The 19,512-nt window shown below is 34.7% G+C and overlaps 1 long non-coding RNA gene across 1 annotated transcript; it reads right to left on the bottom strand.

The window, feature by feature from the left end:
- Positions 1–6,698: 6,698 nt before the first annotated feature.
- Positions 6,699–13,736, bottom strand: LOC141553465 (uncharacterized). Its single transcript, XR_012485462.1, has 3 exons — positions 12,952–13,736; positions 7,738–7,795; positions 6,699–6,861 (listed from the first exon to the last, which is right to left on the bottom strand). It is a non-coding gene; the product is annotated as an uncharacterized LOC141553465 (long non-coding RNA).
- Between the last annotated feature and the right edge of the window lie 5,776 nt (positions 13,737–19,512).

The following is a 19,512-nucleotide window of genomic DNA, read 5'->3' as shown; positions in this document are numbered from 1 at the left end:
ATGTTGTGATCTACATCCAGTTCCCACAGTTCTTTCTCTATGTGCAGGTGGCTCTCTCCATCACAAGACCATTGGAACTGTCCTGAATCACTTTTTGTTGAAAAGAGCCACGTGCATCAGAATTCATCATCATATAATCTTGCTGAGCAAGCTAACTTTTACAAGCTCTATTTACCTTCCTGGGACATTGTTCTTTACTGTAGACTATTCTGGTAGATTAAAAGAGTTAATTTAGGGGTGGTGGATGGGGCAGTGAATAGAGCACTGGCCTTGAAGTCAGGAGGAGCTGAGTTCAATTATGGTTTATTAGCTGTGAAACCTCAGGCAAATCACTTAATCCCTCCTGATTGTCTCACCATCTTCCCCCACCCAAACAAAAGAGGAGAGAGAGAAAAAAATAATTTAGATTCCACAAAGAGGACTGATTAATAATCAGGATGAATTTAGGTCAACATCTTTTTGCAATATATAGTGTATATGTGTGGTAGAGGCAACTGTCACAAAACATATAGCACTAGATCTGGAGTTAGGTATCCTGCCTCACAAGCACTTACTATGTGACCCTGGGTAAGTCACTTAATCCCTGTCCACCTTAGTTTTCTCATTTGCAAAATGAAAAATAAAATTGGATTAGATCAATTTCAACAATCCTTCCAACTCTAGATCTAGAGGGGAAAAAAAATATAAGAGGTAGCAAGAATCTAAACCCCAAAGTCATACTGGGAAATCTTATAGGAATCTCTTGACTTAAGGTCTAAAATTTTGTGTGCTGTATCATCCTGCCTGATTGCAATGCGTTTATGCATTACACACCATCCACAATCGGATACATTTAGCTTCGTTCACAGTACATTCACAAACTCATTTACTGGATCCATAAGCACTTGTAAACATTGCTAATGGAGTTTGCTAAATGAATATTATCAACGTAATCCAAATGAGCTCTCCTTGGAAATTGCAAATCATCTGAAAAATATAGTGCATTCGGTTATAGTGCATTTCATTTACTGCATATCCTCATTAATCCTGTTAGTACATAATATGTAATTTAATGACAGTGCTAATATGCCTAGTGAAAATGAGCTCCTTCAATTGGGTCAACATCATTTTTCCAGGGTTTTGAGGATTATAAAGTATCATTTCAATAACAAGTTGCCTTTGTGTATTAAAGCAGATCCTCCTGATATAAAGTACTCCCTAGGAAGAAGAGAGGCATTTCAGGAAGTTGTGGAAATTCAGTGGAGCCCAAAACAATCATATACAAAGCAGTGCTCTTGTGGTCTAAACTCTATTAAAAACTTCACTGACATTTCAAAATTATCTAACTTCCTCTCTACTAATAGATACTTAGGGCTCTGGTTTAGATGATAATTATCCTGAACTGTGCAGTAATAAAAAAAATTAATTTTCACATATATGAAAGCCTATTTTTCCAAGGTTAATATTTTCAACTTGGTATACTAAAGCTGGAAAAGCAATGCAGAGTAGTAGATAGAGGGCTTAACTTGGAGTTAGAAATCCTGAGACATACCATTATAACTCTAAGCAAGTCACATAGCCTATCAGTTTTTGTAAAGAGCTGAAACTCTAAATAGGTGCACTGGAATCAGACAACTGAGCACTTAAGGCTAACTATTGGACAATACTCTATTAGCATATGCTTGGAAAAATGGCCCTTCTCACTATTCTATGCTGGCTCGACCTTTTGGTGTATACAGATAATCATAGGAGGGATTATGGGGTGGAGTAAGACTAGCCAGAGTCATTTTGGAGGAAGACGAGGAGAAGGGAGGTCGATTGGTGGAGAGCACGTGGCAGTTTGTCCATCCCCTTCACTTCTCCCCACAAAGACCAAGGACTTTTCCTTATCCCGACTCCAGCTGATTCTGAGGCCTCCAGGAAGCTAACTGAGAACTTCACAAGTTTTCCCAGGCAATTCTATAAGACTATATAGTTACATATGAAGCATATATTTATATGAAGAAAGAGTTTTCCAACAAGTTGCCCTCACAAATAAATTCACAAGTTTGGGCATTATCATCATCATCCCATCCCTTTCACCAAGTTTAATTTTTTGAAAATTTTCTTGTGTAGTCTCTTATGTAGAAATGGGAGTTATAAATCTGATGCTTCCTAAAGATTTATTAAGTTTATAATTTATTAAATTCAATTAGTGAACAAGTTCAATATATGAAGCATGGATTAAGCTTTGTCTATTTCAATTCTTTGACATTCACATCATTTTATCATGCAGATATAGCCAAAAAATTCATTGTCTCATAAATAAATTCATACATTCATAAATAGAAGGAAGTCTAATAATCAACTAGTCATATCAACCAACTTTTTCATCAGGACTCTCTTAGAACTTAATTAATCTTGAAAAAAGTCCATCCATAAGCCAACCTTCACACTGTGTCACATCATTGCATAGGGATAGAAAAAGGGATTAGACACATGGTTTCATTGATAAAGGGAAATCTGAGATGAGGAAACTCCACCAATGAATGCAAGTTAACACCATCTAGAGCAAAGTTTCTTAACTTATGAGTTGTGATTCTATATGGGGTCTCATAACATGAAAATATTATTTATTATTAGTAAATGTTTTATGTATGTATCTATTTTATATGCCTATATCCCTGGGATCATGTAAACATTTCATAGGCAAAAAGGGGTCACAAATGGAAAAAGTTTCAGAAGTTGTAGTCTAGCAAACTGAGAGATAGGACTCCTTACTTCTAAGAACACTTCTCCATCTACCTTATCAGGGATGCCTCTTGCCACACTGAAGTAGAACTTTAGTGGAGAAATTTTCTCATACGCAAAATGTATTCTAATAATAATATTTGAAAATTCTAACTTCATAGTTGTCCTTCACCAGGAGTTCTTGCACCATCAAAAAAAACAAGTCATGGAAAATGACATCTTGCCATATGTATTATGAATCACACATTAAATGTTAAGATAGGCAACCCAAATGGTATGTAAGAGATTGAGTACAATGCAAGATTACTTTTCATTCACTTACACTGAGAATTTGGATGACATCCTCAGACTTCAAAAAATTTCTTTCACGCCAGATAAAAGTATTTTCAAGAGGTGATGTGTCAAATAAGGAAACAGTTCTTTTTTATTTTTTTTAATTTTCAAAACATACACATAGATAATTTTAACATCCACTCTTGAAAAACCTTGTGTTCTACATTTTTCTCCCTTCCTTCCCCCTATTCCCACACCTAAATGTCAAGTAATCCAATATATGTTAAACATATGTACTTCTTCTATACTTATTTCCACAATTATTATGCTGCACAAAAAAAAATCAGATCAATAAAGGAAAAAAGAAAACAAAATGCAAGCAAACAACAAAAAAAGTAAAAATACTATGTTGTGATCCACACTCAGTCCCCACAGTTCTTTCTCTGGGTGCAGATGGCTTTCTTCATCACAAGACCATTGGAACTGACCTGAGTCACCTCATTGTTGAAAAGAGCCACATCTCTCAGAAGTGATCATAGCATCTTGTTGCCGTGTACATTGATCTTCTGGTTCTGCTCAATTCACTCAGCATCAGTTCATGTAAGTTTCTCCTGGCCTTTCTGAAATCATCCTGCTGATCGTTTCTTACAGAACAATATTTCATACTATTGATATACCATAACTTATCCAGCCATTCTCCAACTTACGGGCATCCCCTCATTTTCTAGTTCCTTACCACTACACAAAGGGCTGCTACAAACATTTTTGCACATGTAGATCTTTTCCTCTTTTTTATGATTTCTTTGAGATACAAGCCTAGTAGAGACACTGCTGGATCAAAGGGTAGGCAGTTTGATAGTCCTTTGGGCATAGTTCCATATTACTTTCCAGAATGGTTGGATTCTTTCACAATTCCACCAACAATGTATCAGTGTCCCAGTTTTCCCACATCCCCTCCAACATTCGTCCTTATCTTTTTCTGTCATCTTAGTCAATCTGAGAGGTATATAATGGTATCTTAATTTGCCTTTCTCTGATCAATAGTGATTTAGGGTATTTGGAAACATTTCTTTAATCATCTATACCCACCTTCTTCACCCACCTTCTTACCCACCTTCTCTTCAGAGTCTTTTAATTGTGTTTTTGCTCTGGTCATTCTACTGAAACCATTCTTTCAAAAGTTATGATTTTCTAACCATTAAATCTCATGACCTTTAAGTTCTCATTTCTTCTTAACCTTTAAATATTTTCACTCTTTGACCACTGCGGTTATTAGATAGTCTATCTTTCCATGCATTCAAAGATATCCCATTCTCTCAGTTTGTTAATATAACCTTATAAGCTCTAGGGATCCTTATCAAAACTCTTTTTCTCACAAATTAACCAGATCCCTAAGCATGGATCTTCTTCTAATGTTTCTAGGAGTATCTATCCCTGATGGGCTGTGAAGGTATCTTCCTAATGCTATTTGTTTAAACTACCAAATGCCACACATAATTTTTTTTAATATGGACTTTTTAACATCAATATCCTTTAGTGATTAGTGCCCCATTTTATTTAGTCAATTGACATCAATTAACCTTTTCTTGCTCCTTTCTATATATATTCACATATACACAATCACTCAGTACACATACACAACATAAAACTACATCACATTCTAAATTCTAATCTACAAGAACGGGTATACATCTTAGAGGGGTCTAAGCTTATAATTTTATCAGTAGGTACAACTCCCAATGTGGAAACTTTCCAGAATTACAGATACATGATATGTTTGTAACTTATGGCAGTAGACAGTTGCCATGGAGGCTCCAAGAGGTCAAATAAGTTGTTCAGGATCACACAGATAATATGTGACAGAGAAAGGTCTTGAAGTTAGGTTTTTCCTAATTCTATGGCTGGCCCCCTCTACCAGGACAGGATGCCTTTCTAATGGGGGGGTGTTCATCGTCTCTTAATTAGAGAATTCCAGATACTACTTAAAACAACATATCTTAACAAAAATAGGCAATTTCTGAATCTGATTTTTTCTTGTGCAACAAGAGAATTGTATGGATGTGTTCACATATATTGTATTTAAGATATACTTTCACATGTTTAACATGTATGAGACTGCCTGCCATCTAGGGGAGGGGATAGAGGAAGGGAAGGGAAAAGTCGGAAGTTTCCAGGATTTCAAATCTGGCCCCTGATACTTACTAGCTGTGTGACCCTAGATAATTCACAATCTTTTCAGACTCACACTTTCTCCTTTGTAAACTGAATTTAATAATATCACCTCCCTCACAGGATTTGTGTGAGGTTCAAATGAAATAATACATGTACAGTGTTTTGAAAATCTTAAAACATATATGTATACACACACATACACACACACACACACACACACACACACACACACACACAATTTCCTTGTCCCTCTCAACTCTGTGACAGCAGAGAGTTAAATGTTACACAAAAATATTCCCTTTACAAGGAAGCAAATGCCCACATTTCACATTATTTTAGCAGGTCTTCACTGGTTCTTATCTGTTTCTCTTATGGCCATTTTTGTGATAAGGTGATCAAAACTCAACATAATATTCAAGACAAAGATATGCTATCAATTTATATAATGACAACGTAATATTGTCCATATTATTCTTGCTCTTCCTCATACAACTTATTTTTCCCCTGTTGCACATTGAACAGGACTTAAGATCTTGTTCTTGGAAGGTTATGGCTAATTCACTACCCATCACTGTGTATGATTAACTTAAATTGTTCCTTCTGATGTACATCACCTTACACTTGCCTGCTTCAGATTTCATCTGCCCAATTACCTAGTTTTGTTAAGTCTTTCTGCAGTCCCTCACAATCCCTATTAGCCTGAAAATGTGGGGTCATGGATAATTTCATCCCCTTTATTCACCTCATTTTATAAATGGTTAATAAATACATTCAACAACACATCATTTCTGGTACAGTTCCCCAGGGCATTCCACTATTAACCTCATTCTGCATTGATAACTGGACACATTGCTCCTATTCTCTCCTTTTTCTCTAGTCCACTCTTTTAAGGCTGTGGCCAGGCTTTTACCTCGAAGGCTACAATAACCAAGTATTCCTGCCTCTTGGGAAGTATTTTATCAAAATGACTGAGAGGGTCAAAATAACTCAGATGCACTGTCTGTAGCTTTCAGTGGCATCCAAACCCAGGGTGCCATTGCTTCATGCATGCTGCTAAGGCTACATTGAGCTGCTCATCTTGCATTCTGTTCCTTTTGATGCTTGTTGACAGATCCCCATTAGTGCTTCCATTATTTGGTTTTGGTTTTTTACTAACATAGAAGAAATACTCTCTTTTATTTCATTATCAGCACCCAGGGTTCTTTTTCATAAAGGTGCTTATTACTCAGGGCCCCTTTCAAATCAGTTTATGGAAAGATATGAATGGCAAATTTTATGGTTTTGTATAGGACAGATGTTCACCTTTTTTACCTCTGTCTTCTGTAAGACCTATTTCCATTCAAAGTTTAATTCAGTTCCAGGGCCACCTATTTTATCAGGCCTTTTTAAACCTCTTTCCAGGCAACTTTCTAAAACTATTAATTGCAGAAAACATGTCTATCTGTAATGATCAGTTAGTCAACTAACAGTTATTTGATATGTACTATATTTCAAGCACTGTATTAAACACTGAAAATACAAATACAAACAGGAAGAGTGCCCGCCTTCAAGGAGCTGATTTCTCCCCAAATTGATCTCATAGGATTTTATTCTGTTCTTATGTGGTTCAGTGGAAAGAATACCAGGCCTAAAGTCAGGAAAACATGAGTTCAAATCTGGTCTCAAACACTTAGTAGTTGTGTGAACTTGGACACATCATTTATTCATCTGTAAAATAAATCAGAGAAGGAAATGACAATCACTCCAGTATTCTTGCCAAGAAATCCAAAACTGAGTCACAAAGGGTTAAACACAACTGAAAGGACTGAACAACAAACATAACCCTTAAAGTCTAATTTGTATTATATTTATCTATGCAGAGGTTTTATCTCTCTCCTGCCTCACCCCACTGCCAACTGACTTCATTACACTAAGTATTAACTAAATAAATGTAGTTTTTGTGCAAAATCCTGATTCTCTAGAGGAACCTCTGTGATCTCATCAATATGAATTATCTCCTGAATAATACTGATCTCAACCATTACCTGTCCTCTCATCTTCTACAGCTCCTAGTTTATGGCTTTTAAAAAAAAATCATCATGATACTACTTCAGAAATCATAAATATAATTCCCTTTTAGAAATTATTATAGTATTTTTATTGGATGATAATATAAACATTCAAAAAAATCCCCAACAGTCATAAAAACACAAAAGAACTTTTAAGCAGCTGTAATAAGGAAATGATATATTCTGACCATATTAAAAGTTAAAAACAAAGAGTTCTAACCAGAAATAAATTTTTCAAGATGATCTGCTCTAATCATAAGTTCAACTCAATGTTTTGTTTACTAGTAAGATTTTCTTTGCAAAAAAAAAAAATAAGATTTATAAAAAATACCTTTTTAAAAATTTTAGTGATTTTTTAGTGTTTTTCTTACATTGCAAATATTTGTAGATCATTCCCAATCCCTGTCATTTGTAATAAAATAAGCCAATTGAATAAAGCTACTAATGCAGTGAATTATGTGAAAGTACATGAAACATTTCAAATATGTAGCACCCCATCTTTCTAATTTCTTAATTGTATTTATTTATTTTTTACCATTCATTTATTCAATTTTGAGTTCCAAATTCTCTTCTTTCTTCCTACTCCCCTCCACCTATCGAGAAGGCAAAAATTTTAATATCATTTATACATGTAAACCATTTCCATTTTAGTTATTTTGTCAAACAAAAAACAAGAAAAATAAAGTGAAAAAAAATATGCTTCATTCTATACTCAGATTCCAATAGTTCTTTCTCTAGAAATAGATAGCATTTTTTCACCATAAGTCCTTCAGAATTGTCGTGGATTATTATAATGATCAGAATAGATAAGTCAGTCATAATTGATCATTATTACAATATTATTGTTACTATGTACAATATTTTCCCAATTCTGCACACCTCACTTTGCATCAGTTCATATGTCTTCCCAGATTTTTCTGAAATCATTCTGCATGTCATTTCTTATTGTACAATACTATTCTATCACAATCATGTATCAAAACTTGTTCAGCCATTCAGCAATTGAAGGGGAACCCCTTCAATGTCTAATTCTTTGCCACCACAAAAAAGAGCTGCCATAAGTATTTTCTTTGTTCTTTTTGGAATATAAACCTAGTAGTGGTATTGCTAGGTCAAAAAGTATACAAAGATTTTTAATCCTTTAAGAACAGTTTTTGACTGTTTTCCATAATCGCTGGATCAGTTCACAAGTCCACTAACACCATTGTGTTCCAATTTTTTCACAATCCCTCCAATCTTTGTCATTTTCCTTCCCTGTTATATTAGCCAATCTGATGGATGTGATGTGTTACTTCAGAGTTGTTTTAATTCACATTTATTTAAATCAAAAGGGATTTGGGACATTTTTTCAATATGATTATAGAGAGGTTTGATTTCTTCATCTGAAAACTGCCTGTTCACATTCTTTGACCAGTTGAGAAATGGATAACATTTTTTTTACAAATTTGGCTCGATTTCCTATATATTTGAGAAATGAGGCCTTTATGAGAGAAACTTCTTGCAAATCCCCCCCCTCTGCAATTTCCTGTTTTCCTTCTAATTTTGATTTGACTTATCTGTCTCTTGATTGATCATAAATTCTTCCCTGATCCATAATCTGACAGGCAAAATATTCCATGTTCCTCTAATTTCTTTATGATATCACTCTTTATATCTGAATGATGTATCCATTCTGCCCTTATCTTGGTATTAGTTGCAAAATGTTGGCATATGCCAAATTTCTGCCAAATTACTTTCTAGTTTTTTTCTGAAATTTTTTTGTCAAATAGTGATTTTTTTGCCTCAAAAGCTCTAATGATTAGTACTTTGTAATATAGCTTGAAATCTGTTACTTCCAGGGCACCTTCCTTCACATTTTTTTTCATTAATTCTTTGGATATTCTTGACCTTTTGTTATTCCTTATGAATTTTGTAATTATATTTTATAAGTCTATAAAATAATTGCATAATAGTTTGATTGGTACGATACTAAATAAGTAAATTAACTTAGGTAGAATTGTCATTTTTATTTTATTATATTGGCTTGGCCAACTTATTTTAAAATGGGATTTCTCTTTCTATATCTTCCTAATGGGTTTTGGTTGGTGTTGATGATTTATGTTTGCTTGCTTTTTAGAGGAAGGGGGACAGATGAGGCAATTGCAATTAAGTGACTTGCAAAAGATCAAACAGCTAGAAATGTCAAATATTTGAGACTTAATTTGCACTTGGGTCCTCCTGATTTCAGGACCAATGCTCTATCCACTATACTATCTAGTTACCCATGATATGTGTTCATTCTATATCCTGCCTCTTTGCTAAGTTGTTAATTGTTTCAATTAGCTTTTTAACTGATTATCTAGGATTCTCTAAGTATGCCATTATATCATCTGTGAAGAATAATAGTTTTATCCTCTTCTTGTCTTTTCTAATTCTTCCAACTTCTTTTTCTTCTCTTATTGCAATAGCTAGGATTTATAGTATTTATAGTACAATACTGTGGCAACAATGAATATCCTTCCTTCCTTTCTGATCTTATTGGAAAAGGTTCTAGCTTATCTCCACAATAGCTTTAGAGATAAAAACTAATTTTTTTTTATTTTAAGGAAAACTCCACTTGTTCTTATATTTTCTAGTGTCTTTATTTAGAATGGTGGTTGTATTTTGCTAATAGCTATTTCTGCATTTACTGACATAATTATATGATTTTTGCTGTTCTTTTATTGATGCAATCAATTATGGTGAAAGTTTTAATAATATTAAATTAATCCTGCATCCCCGTATAAATCATACCTGGTCATAGTGTTTGATATTTGTGCTACATTGCTGTAATCTCCTTGCTAGTATTTTATTCAAAATTTTACATCAATATTCATTAGGGAAATTAGTCTATAGTTTTCTCTCTATTTTGTTCTTCCTGGTTGAGTTATCAGTACCATATTTATGTCATAAAAGGAATCTTTGCCTATTTTCCCAAATAGTTTATATACCACTGGAATTAATTATTCTTTAAATGTTTTGTAAAATTTATCTCTGAATCCATTTCATCCTGAGAATTTTTCTTAAGCAGCTCATTGATGATTTGTTTAATTTTTTTTCCTAAAATAGGATTACTTAATATTCTCTTTCCTCTCCTGTTAATCTAAGCAAATCACTTAATCCTGTTTACCTCAGTTTTCTCATCTGTAAAATGAGTTGGAGAAGAAATGGAAAATCAGTTTATTATCTCTGGCCAGAAAACCCAAAGGCAGTCAGAAAGACAGAACTGAAAGTACTCCACAACAACAATTACATTAGACTATACTAAAAATTGTTAAAATTCTACTTGCTACTATCATTCCCCTGGCCTTGTTCACTATCTCCAATAAATCCTCCTTTAATAGCCATCCATTATCTTAAGGGCCTTATCTTCATTCTCTAAGCACTAGAGACACAACTATAAAAACAGCTCTTTTGCTCTAAGCATTTACAATCTACCTGAGGTAGGGGAAAGGTGTATAGAAATAAATATATAAGGAGTGTTACAGAAGGAAAAGAAAGATTTCAATTGCCCTAGAAAAAAATCTGGGGAAGAATCCCCACTTTTAGATAAAGGGATGAAGCAAGATTTTGAGGAATAAGCAGATTCTGAATTTACAATTAAAAGGAAAGAAGAGTTTCAACAGGTGAGGATAAAGAAGTAATTCCTATGACTGCAGGAGTGTGCAGAATCAGGAGATGGAAAGATAAAACTGAGGGGAGACAATAGATCAAAACTAGGATAGAAACTCAAGAGTTAAGATGGATCTCCTTGGAAGCTGATGAACCTAGAAATGATCATTTGGGCCATTTATCAATACTATTGATCAACCAATCAATAAGTCTACTATGTGTCAGCCTCTTTCCTAGATGCTGAGTATTGAAGTTGTAGTAACTGATCAAAAAATCCATTAATTAAACTTGCCAATATACTGACTCAAGATGAATATTGCTATGCAGAAGCCTTATTCAGGAAAACCAGTTTCAAAAAACCCGGCAATAATAAGCTGTCTCTGTATCCCTGAAAGTGAAGGCAACCTCATTAGTCACAACCTGCCTTGGGATTCTTTGCTCTTTCCCCATGTCTTCTAGCTCTCCTGATGATCATTATCACATAAATATTAGCAGGCTAACTCTATTCTCCATCTGATTCTTTCCCTATACTCCTAATTTTCAGAGCATCTTCATACACTTTAATAAGGGCAAGAAGAATGTACAAATACAACAGAATGGAGAACATGTTTTGGGTTTGGCTGAACCCCAAAAGTTTGAACAGTCATTGGAGATGTTCACACAAAAACCTGGCTAATTTCACCCTTTCTTGGCATGAGGGGCTCTGCATTTGATCAGTTTGAGCGACTCTGCTTTTTGAAGTTATTTAGTTAAGAAGAAAACTGACTTCCCCATTATTATGTGTTGATAATGAGGTCACCTCTCCTCTATACCTGGATTGTAGATCTCATCTCAGACAGATAGAAGTAAAAAAGTGGAGGTGGGGAGAGTGGGAGGAAGTTCTATGATAAGACCTTGTGAATTGCTGGGAGACCAAGAAGTAGGCGTTGAATTATTTTTCTATTTGTGATTGTTTATTTCTGAAAAAACAAAAAACAAAAAAAAGTCTTGCTGCATTTTTGTTTTAATTTGGTCTGACAGCATAGAAAATTGAATCTGTATTCTTCTTTCTCATGTGAGCACATAGTCAGATCCTGGGCTTGTGTTATGTTGCCATATTAAATCCCTATAAATTTATGTGTTTTTAAAAAGCCAATACTTCTCTAAGATTATAGAATATGTTTAAAATCCATGTCCTTCATTTATTTCCAAAAGACATGATCTGAAAACATTTTTGGCAATTAAAACACATTTTTTATTTACATCTTAGGGTAAGACTTTTTAATGTTTTCTAAGATGTAAGAAATATCTCTTCCCCTCAATCCTTAAGTGTTACCTAAAATTATCTTGTATTATGGTCTGAAGGAATTACTAGGGGAAGTTTGTGTGCATCTATGAATAAAATATGATACAGTGTGTTTGTGTATGTTTATCTACATGTACTGATGTTGTGTGAGTTGGTATGCCTAAGTATGATTGTACTCCTTTCTAAACATTTCTATCCAACAGACAAAGCATTATGCTAGTTACTGGGTATTAAAAATACACTAAAGAAATCTTGCCTTCAAAATTTTACATTTCTCTTAGATAATGTAAACAAGGATTTATTAAAATTTTACTCATATATTATCCCACAAAGAGAAAGGGCAAAGTAACCTGTATTAAGGACCCACTAGTGAATTTATCTTATTTCAGGGACAGAGAGAAAAAATATATGTGTTGAGTTATCATTAGGCACTTAGTGGGTGCCAGGCATTGGACTAAAGCACTATGGAAAAATATAAGTAAAAAGAAAGCCAGTCCCTGTGCTAAAGTTTAAATTCTGGTAGGAAAAGACAACACAATAAAAACATAAATACACAACATGATAATATGCAGGAGGCAAGAGAGAATACCAACGACTCGAGAAACAGGGAAAAGCTTTCCATATAAGATGACACAGGATTAGAGCTAGATGAGTAGGAGGGAGAAGAGTGCATTTTCAGGGATAGGGGACAACCTATTCCAAGACAAAGATGAGAGATCCAAATAATTAGGATCACTATGGCAAAATAGAATCAGGAAAAGGGATTGTGCCTGTGATTTCCATAGTAGGAAACTCTAAGATAAGGAAACTCCCCCTGACAAAATAGACTGATACCTTCTCTGTAAATTGTATTCTTGGGGGTTGCTGAGAGTGCTAAGAGGACTTCCCCAAATATGTCAGAGACAGGAGCTGAAAACCACTACTGATGCCATGCTTTCATGATGTAATATGATTGGATAATTTCTTCAGAGAATAGATGTAACTTCAGCAGCCAGGAGATAGATGGACCCTACTTTCTTCTCCCTGTACTTGATTACTTCTGTCTGCTAATGCTTCTTAAAGTCATTGCCATCACCATATATAGAGAGCCTGCCTCCATAGCAATACAAGCCAATGGTTCCTCCATTCCTGATCCTGAGATTGTGCTTCCCAATTTTTGGTCCAACAGCATCCTTGCTGGAGATGTCCTGGAAATAAAATTGGAAGAAATTCAGTACTGCTTCTCTCTGCCCTGGATTCTCTGCTGTGGACATTTTCTCTAGCTGTCCACCATGCCTGGAATGTTTTCCTTTCCCAACTCTACCTACTGATTCCTTTGGTTTCTTTTAAGTCCCATCTTTTAGAGGAAACCTTTCCCAACTCTTCTTAATTCTAGAGTCTTTCATATTTATTACTTCATATTTATTCTGTATATAGCTTGTTTTACACACACATACACACACATGTCTTCTGGCCAATATGTATATTCAATATGAGAAAAAATCTAATTATTATTTTCTCTTTAGTCAAGCTAAGGTTCTCTTCAAAGAAGAGAAGAGAATGAATGTTCTCATTTTTTCCCCCACAATCAGGCTTCATAATTACAAGTATTTAGTTTCAAAGATTTTTAAATTCATTTAATAGTACAGTATATGTTTTTATATTGTGTATAATGTATGTTGTATGTTATGCAATATATGTATATACAGTATATTGTAATGGATACTATATAATGTATGTTGTATAATGTATAATATGTATTGTAATGTGTAGCAAATATTACATACTGTAATGTGTAGTATATGTTGTGTATACCATTTGTGTATACCATATGTTGTGTATACCATATAATATGATATATATGTGCTCATGTATGTAATATATCATTTATTTTACTATGACATTAGTAATATATATGATCAAGTATTCACTATCTTTGATTTTTTTCAGAAAATTTTTTCTACCACACTAATATCCTGAATTTTTCATTCTGGTGATCCATTTATTTCCTTCCAACTGGTTACGAACTATCTTCCCAAGATTATTGTATATTACTCTACTTTCTAAACTCTATAATCTAACTCCATAATCATAATCAGACCTATTTGCTAGCCCCTATCCTCATTGCTTCTGCAAAAACTCTCCCCTTCCTCCAAATGCACTTTTACCTTCTACTTCAGATTTCTAGGTTCCTTCAAGTCTTATTTCAAGTGCTACCTCCTAGAGGAAACTTTCCCTGACTCCCTGATAGCTCTTAATGCTCTCTCCTTCCTCCTCAAATGTGTACAAGTAACAATAATAGTTAATATTTATATAGTTCTTTCAAGTAACCTGGGGTGATAGATTTAGCGTTGATACGTCAGAGGTTATATTAGTCCAACTCTCTCATATTAGAGTTAAATAAATCAAAGCCCAATAGTGAGTGGCAGATCCTATAATGAAACAAAAGTCCCCTCATTTCTAGTCCTGCACTCTTTCTAAACACCAGGCTACCTCAACTTTGTTTCCATGAGGTAGAATATAAGATCCTTGAAAGTAGGGTTAGTTTTCCATTTCATCTTTGTATTTCTAAAGCATGACAGTTGAATAGTCTTGCACAAAGTCAGTACCTGATAAATATTTCTAAATTGAATTGGATTGGATTTAATTGGAAACACAACAATTTTCAACATACAGTGACCTGATTTAGGTCAAACCTAGTTTCTAAAAAAGACAGACTAGTGAACTTTACAAGCAGTTCTCACTGACTGAAAGGATGCATTCAATAGAAATGTTTGTATAGTAACTCTCATGAGAGTGCTAACACAAACATGTTTTCTTTACACTTTATTCACTGGAAAGTTTTTTTAAAGCCCAGTGATGCTGTTCTTGCTCCTCACTACTCCTAAAGAAGAATTCTACAAATAGCCTCATTTGAAGAACATGGTGCCAAGAACCTGTAGAAATATGTGCCCCACTCCCAGTGAACTCCAGCTACTCTTTCTTTGTCTTCAGCGGACTGCTATTGTCTGTGTTCAGGATTGCTCAGGCTATTACAGCTCATCTGTCTTTTTTGTATAATGTGGAATAGAAGGCAAACCCTGGGCCATTGTCAATGGAGCAATTAAGGTAAGCCCGGTGCAATTTAAACTTGGGGGTGGGGGGAGGGAGGAGAATTAAAAAAAGAGCTCTGACTTGTAGAAGTTGAACAAGCTTCCAAAGCATAAAGTGTGGATATAAAAGAAGGCCTTTCCACGTCTGCTATAAACAAAACAGGATTTGCAGGCATACAGAGCTAGTATTCTCTTTGTAAGCAGTTGAATTTATAAATAAGCCATTTTTTGTGATGGGCTGACAGTTTGTCAATTCAATGCTTTATTAATTCTGTGGTGTTATCCATCCTCTCTGTTTCTCTCTCTCCCTCTTTCCTCTCTCTTTTTCTCTCTCTCCCTTTTCTTTTTCTCTCCCTCTCTCTACAAATATGTTACATATATATAAATATATTTTGTATGTGCCTAATTATTTACATGTTGTCATGTTGTCTCCCACTTTAGAATATAATCTCAGAGTCAGGGACTGTCTTTTTGTCTTTCTTTATATCACCAACATAGTAAGCGCTTAATAAACAACTGTCACATTGAACTTAACAGTACCACTTGTCTACCTTGTAACATAGTAAATAGAGTGGTAGATTTGGAATCAGGAAGACTTTGATTCAAATCCCATATTTTAAATTCAATTAATTTAATGTGTGTCCTTGAAAAATTACTTAGCACTTTTGATTCCAGTTTCTTCATCTATAAAATAGGCGGTGGCAAAACTTGCGATAACATGAAAGTTAAATGAAATTATTTTAAAGCATTAAAAGTCAATTATTTCTAAGAAATGTGAAAGGCCTGGAAGTGTCTAATAGTAATGAAAACCTAGGCGACCTTTGAACCAGGAGTGTGCTGGAGCCAGCTCCAGGCTTATGAGAGCTGATAATTGAATTTTCAATGTGAACATTTATATTTTGGAAATCAGAAACTACACATCAGGGCTTAATGTTACTATTTGTTGGTTGTCTAGATCCTAGACTTTTAAAGTAACAGAGAAAAAGTTAATAATTCATTTTCCCCTAGAAAGTCAGCCTTTAAATATTTATCAGCACAATATATGTTCAGTCATTTTTCAGTGGTATCCAATTTTTCATGACCCCTTTTGGGATTTTCTCAGCAAAGATACTGGATATGGTTGCCATTTCCTTCTCCGCCTCATTTGTTAAAAATAAGGAAACTGAGGCAAACAGGGTTAAGTGATTTGCCTACACCAAGTAAATATCCAAGACCAGATTTGAAATCAGGAAAATGAGTCTTTTTGAAAAGTACAGCCCTCTATCACTGCATCACTCTAGATGTCTCATTTACCAATACAGTGCTGCCCAGAGTCTATGAAAAACCCAAAACAGAACAATACTTGGCTTCAAGTTGTAGCATGTTAGCTTGTATATTCAACAAGGATGCTTAATGAGAATTATTGAACACTTTTATTAAATATTAAGCGTAGAGTTAATATCCATTTCAGCTGAACCATTCGAAATAACAATTATCCACTAATTAAGACCACTAAATGGGGTGGGAACACATGGAGTATTACAGGGCAATTTAAGGAAAGTAGCATGAATTAAGGCTGGTCAAATAAATTAGACAGATTTTAAATTGCCTTGAAGGAGAGTCAGGAATTTTAAAGATAAACCATATGTCTAAAGCCTTACTATAGTTTTAAATTATTAAAGCTTAAATAGACTAAGATTTTTGGAATGCCCAATATTTGGTGAGTAGGCAATGTTACAAACTGAATAGAAAGTTGATCTCTAGGCAAGAAGACTTTGGTTCAATTCCTGCTTCTGATAAAAACTGAGTCCCTGACTCTCAGATCTCTGGTCATTTTATTAAGACTGAATTACACGAATGTGATGACCTAAGAGGTGTGTAAAATCATGTAAGATATATTGCTCTAAACTAGGATTGTTGGCAGGGGAATAAACATAAGGGGCACAATTTGAAGACTACTGAATATGTAGCAATGACAATTCTTAGCAATGGAATATGGGGGATTAAGCCAATAGAAGACTCAAAAATGATTCTAAGACTAAAAGTTAGGTGATACCACTTACAGAAATGCAGAAGTTAGGGGAAGGGCCAGAAGTAAAGACAAAATGATTAGTAGAATTTTAGACATGTAACCTTTGTGAGAGAATTGTGACACAAAGAACCCAGTTATTCTTCACAGAACTGTTTTATCCTCCTGCTCACAATCCTTACTCAGAAAACCTGGAAACATATACAGCATCAGTATCCATTAAGATACTCAAATCACATTCCATTCATGAAAACAAATATCACAGTATTACATAGGAATGTTTTATTAAAAGGAAACAAATAGAGTCTGAAATCTACAGGTCAGGGAACTTGATTTTGATTCCTAGCAATATTCTATAAAGTATAATTCAGGTAATGCAAATTCAGGTAATGGTCCATGAAAATCTATAAAAAATGAAGGAAGGGTCACAAAAAAAGGGAGCATGGCTTCAAAGAATAAAATATAATAGGGTGGTCATGGTGAAATATAGATATAATTCCTGCTTTTGAAGAGGCTGAAAGTAATGGATCACTTAAGCTAGAAAGTTCTGAATAAGAGTTTGACTAAAGCCCAATAGGCATCTGCATTATACTTTGCCATCAGGTGTCTGTACTATATACCAGACCAGTATGATGAACCCTGAGAAGCAGGAGACTACTAGGCTTTCTGAAGAACAGTAAATTTCTGGAGGCCAAAAACAGAGGAGATAAGAATTTACATCAGTAATAGGGTTAGGATTGAGCTATGATTGACCAGCTTTTCTTTACATCTGAGTGAAATAGGAAGAGACTCAAAAAAAGGGGGTGAGAGAATGGAATAAATCATAATAGTCTTGCCTATCCTCCCCATACATACAGACCTAATAAATTGGCAGATCAAATGATAGGTATAGATCAAATGATCCATAAGTCGAATTCACCAAATTTTTCCTACAATATACTCAATTTGATTTGCCTATGAAACATGGAGGCCTGTGGGACAGGGACAAGCGGGAGGGAGGTAGAGTATAGATATACATTGGGTAGTCCAAGTCATATTTCATATGTAAGTCATGATAAAGAAAAGATGTGACATTTTAATGAAGCTAACACTTATTATCTACATGACACTGTGAAAGTCATTTCCCTTTTTGCCTAAATTTTCACATCTTTAATGGGCCAGAATTTTGGAGAAATGTACTTGAAACAAGGTGTTGATGCAGAGGAATTGATAATACAATGGTTATCTAGTTTAGCATGGTGATTAATAGTTTTCTAGTTCAGTATAATTGATTTAATATTACAACAAATAATGGTTCCCTAATGATATAGTGATTGGCTTATATTCAGTATGATGAATGGATTTAATTGTAATAGAGTATTTAAGAGGTCAGAAAAGGACTGGAACGGACTCAGAGAACACAGAGGACTGGAGGCTGGAGCTCAAGCCCTTGGATTCAGAGACATTCCATCTTTATCAGCCTCATGGATGCTGGCCTTTCTTCCTGCTTCCTCCACTGAGACCAAGGCCCATCTGAAGGACCTCCAGAAAGCTAGCCAAATCTCAGGCAAGGAGACAGACTGTGAAGGAGACAATAAAGAGTTTTGGACTTTATCTCTGGCTATTCTCATAGTGATTATTCTGCTGAAATGAAGGTTGGTCCCCAAACCTCCAGAAAGCAAATCAGAACATTACATTTTGGCGCCCAATGTGGGGTTAAGGATTTATTCTCAGCAATCCAGACTGACATGATCCTGAGTTCAGTGGAAAAGTCTCTGTAACCCAGAAATTAGAGTGAGTACAAAAATAGACAAGAAGGAAACTTTGTAAAGGGGTAAACTCGTGTTTCAGCTGAAATGGGACAAATGCTTAGAAAGGAGCCTTCCCGAACCCAAGGAAAATGTGTAGAAAGCATAGTTAAGGTAATAAAAAAACCAAGGTTTGATTGTAACTTGGAAGCAGATCATTGAAGTCTTTGAAACATTAAAATACACATCTCCTTGGTTCTCTAAGGAAGAAGAATTAGAGCCAGATAAGTGAAAACTAGTAGGTGAGCAAATAATTGAATACTACAATGATAATATACTGATTCAATCCTAAAGAAGCATTCTATGCATATTACTTAATACAACTGGCTTTAAGGAATTACATAAGTATTAGAATAAGGAAAAAGAAGAAAGAGCAGAAGGAAAAGGGTACTGATAAAACAGTTGAAAAGCATAAAGAATTAGACAAGAAAAGAGTTAAGTAGAATGCTGATAAAATTAAGGAGTGTGGTGCTTCACAGCAGGAGCCATTAGGGCATTCCCCAACCCCCTGACTTACCCTCCTCAATTA

Source organism: Sminthopsis crassicaudata, chromosome 2 (assembly GCF_048593235.1).
Source record: "Sminthopsis crassicaudata isolate SCR6 chromosome 2, ASM4859323v1, whole genome shotgun sequence".
NCBI classification, from domain to species: domain Eukaryota; kingdom Metazoa; phylum Chordata; class Mammalia; order Dasyuromorphia; family Dasyuridae; genus Sminthopsis; species Sminthopsis crassicaudata.
This window is presented reverse-complemented; position numbering and strand designations above follow the sequence as displayed.